This window comes from Aegilops tauschii, chromosome 4, assembly GCF_002575655.3.
Source record: "Aegilops tauschii subsp. strangulata cultivar AL8/78 chromosome 4, Aet v6.0, whole genome shotgun sequence".
Lineage (NCBI taxonomy): Eukaryota > Viridiplantae > Streptophyta > Magnoliopsida > Poales > Poaceae > Aegilops > Aegilops tauschii.
The window spans coordinates 152292765-152295917 of record NC_053038.3 but is presented as its reverse complement, the minus strand read 5'-3'; the positions used below and the strand labels follow the sequence as shown (position 1 = coordinate 152295917).

The 3153-nt window shown below is 48.2% G+C and overlaps 1 long non-coding RNA gene across 1 annotated transcript; it reads left to right on the top strand.

Moving 5' to 3' along the window:
• Positions 1 to 886: 886 nt before the first annotated feature.
• Positions 887 to 2824, top strand: LOC141021248 (uncharacterized). Its single transcript, XR_012181654.1, has 3 exons — positions 887 to 1254; positions 1337 to 1845; positions 2608 to 2824. It is a non-coding gene; the product is annotated as an uncharacterized lncRNA (long non-coding RNA).
• Positions 2825 to 3153: the final 329 nt, after the last annotated feature.

Sequence of the window (3153 nt, the reverse complement as noted above, 5' to 3'; positions counted from 1 at the left end):
ATAGCTTCCATTCTTTTGTTCCGGAGGCATGGTGATGTTACTATCTTTGAACCATCATCTCGTTTTGTCAACATCATGTTCTTTCCCTGCTTATCCATTTAACCAGAGTGTTGTGTTCTCATTCAAGTTCTTTCATCTTATCAAGTCTTGTGTCTCTTTTCAACCGGAGTGTTGCCCGAATTCTTGTATTCTTATTCCTTGTCCAACTAATTTTAACCGGAGTGGTTTCAAAGTCTATCTTGTTCCATGAGCTCTTGGTTCTTGTCGTATTCCTTGTTCCTCTTTGCTAACCGGGTGTTTGCAATCCCATTCATCTCCATTGTATTCTTCCTTTCAATTTGTTCAACCACCCAAGGCTCGTGGTTTCACTCGTTTGTCAAATAAGCAACTTTGTTTTACCTCTTCCTCTTTTGCTTTTCTCCAGTGCCATCCTTAGATCTCGGGCCGAGATCTCTTATAAGTGGAGGAGAGTTGTAACAACCTGAGACCGACGCTTCAGAAGCCTTCCAGTTATTTTGTTGTTGCCGTGTGTTTCATTTGTTTGTTGCATTCATCATGTCATCATGCGCATTGCATTCGCATGTTTTCATAAAACTCGTAGTCGTTCATGGTTGCCGCTTCTCTCTTTGTCTCCGTTGACCTTTTGTCAGGCCTCTTTGTCCTTGTCAACCTCTCTCAGACCCCTTGCGCGTGTCCGAAACTTCCCCGAACCCGACCCATTCAATCATTACCGTTGGATTCGGATCATCTCCAAACATCCCTCTAATATCTTCGGTTTATTATTTGATCTATCTTAACCTTTTTATCTCGACCGTCCGATGTAAATCAGAGGGTCCAAACCCTCCCCTTTCCATATATATAGTCCACCCCTAATCCATTTCTAGACAAGCCCTAAAATCTAGGGATTTGTCCCTGCTGCCGCCGCCGCGCTCATCTCCCACCTCGGGATCCATCCCTGTCCAATCAGTGTCTGCGTCCTGATCCAAATCCCCTCGCCCTCCACCTCGCACCCGAGGGCCTCCCCGACCACCTCGCCGGGGATGCGACCCCCTCTGCTTCCTCTTGTGACTGCAACAGCACCCGAGCTCCCTGCCTCCTCGCGCCTTTCTCACCTGCCCGAGATCCACTCCTCCCACGCGCTCGGCCTCCACCATCTTCCTCGCCGGGACTCGCTCCAGCTTCCTCTGCCGCATCAAGAACGATGACCACAACTTCGTGCCCGGCCGGACCCAGTCGTCGTCGTCACCTAAGAAGGTCGCCGACGCGTCCCTCCCTCTCCTCCTTGCACTCTTCCTTCCTCGGATCCGTTTGCCTCACTGACCGCTGCAACCTGCAGGAGCAGGAGCGCGCCGACTAGGTCGCCCGCGTCCTCTGCATCGCGGTCTCTCCTGCTTCGGCCTCCAGCCTTTGCCGTCGAGCGCCGCCTCCGCCTGGATCCGTCAAGTCCCTTCGCCTCGCAAAGTTCCGCTCGTCCGAGCCCTTCCCCGCTGCCTACAAACCGCGCCGTCGGGCACCGTTCCCTCGCCGGACCTCCCCTGCTTCGCCAATCCGTCGCCTTCCTTCGCGCCGTCCCTATCGCCCGAGTCGCCGTGCCAAGTTCCGCCACCGCCGCTGCAAGTCCCGCTGCCGCCGAGCCTCTGCATCGAGCCGCTGCATCCCTCTGCTTCGTCAGAACACGAGCGCCCTGCCTCCTCTGTTCACTGGCGTCTCGACCTCCTCGAGCGACGCCCGAAACCGCGTTGACCCTTCCGATCGAGCCCAGCAGCCGGCCCAGCTGCGCGCCTAGCAGCCCGAGCCGTCTCAGCCAGCCCACGGCCACTGCTTCCCAACTAGGCAAGGCCCATGGTGAGAACATATGCAGCCCGTATCATGTTTTTGCCAGTTATGCGAATTTAGCTATTTATCCAGAGTTGCCAGTTTTACAGAAATGCCCTTCATGTTCATGCATATAATAACTCAACAACCGTGCATCGGATTAAAATATTTTATATATGTAAAATGCTTAGAATTTCATCTAGTTTCATAATATGCTGCTTTCATCCATGTTAAAATTGGTTAACTTGTTGTTTGCATTAATTTGCATAAATGTCATGCTAAAATGATTTATTTAATAACTAAATAACCGTAGCTCCAAATTAAATGTTCTTTATATGTAAATGGGGTAGAAAAATGAATAGATTAACTTGGTGCACTTTATTTTCTAGTTTAATAACATTAAAATATGGTTTAGGGCAGAACAGTACCAAATTCAAAATATGCATATGGGGATTTTCCGGAATTGTTGTTTGTATTTCCGACCTCATTTAAACTTGCCTAAATAGTTAGTTTACTTATGCTTCATCTCTTGCCATGTTTAATAACATTTAATATTGATGAGTAGCATAAATGAGAGCGAACTAAATACTTGCATATGGTGTTTCTTCAATATGCAACTCGTTGCATATTGAGCTCCACTTAACTTGTAATTTTGTTTGTTGCACTTTGCCTTGCCATGACATGTTTCATTAAACCGGACATGCATCATACTTGGTTGTGCATCATGCCATGTTAATGCTTGGTTGTTTACCATGTTGTTTCCTTCTTTCCGGTTGTGCTTCTTCTCAATAGTTCCGGTTACGTTGCGATTGTGAGGATTCGTTCGACTACGCCCGTTCGTCTATTTCATGGATTCGGTCTTCTTCCTAGCGGGATTTCAGGCAAGATGACCGTCACCTTGGATCTCACTACTATCTTTGGTATGCTAGTTGTCTCGATGATATCGCTATGTCGCGCTACCTACCACTTGTTTATCAAGCCTCCCAAATTGCCATGATAGCCTCTAACCTTTTCCATCATCCTAGCAAACCGTTGTTTGGCTATGTTACCGCTTTGCTCAGCCCCTCTTATAGCGTTGCTAGTTGCAGGTGGAGTTGCAGGTTGTTCCATGTTGGGACATGGATATCACGGATATCATGGGATATCACAATATCTCTTATCTAATTAATGCATATATATTTAAACCAATAAGGACCCTAGCCAACTCGGCCTCCGAGCACTCCCTCGACGCCATGCATTCCCAACCTTCGATCCAGGTCAATCCAATCTTTGGCTTTGTCTGAAACGTTGGATGTTCGCTGCTCGTTTCACTGGTCGTTTTCACCGCGCGGTAAGTTC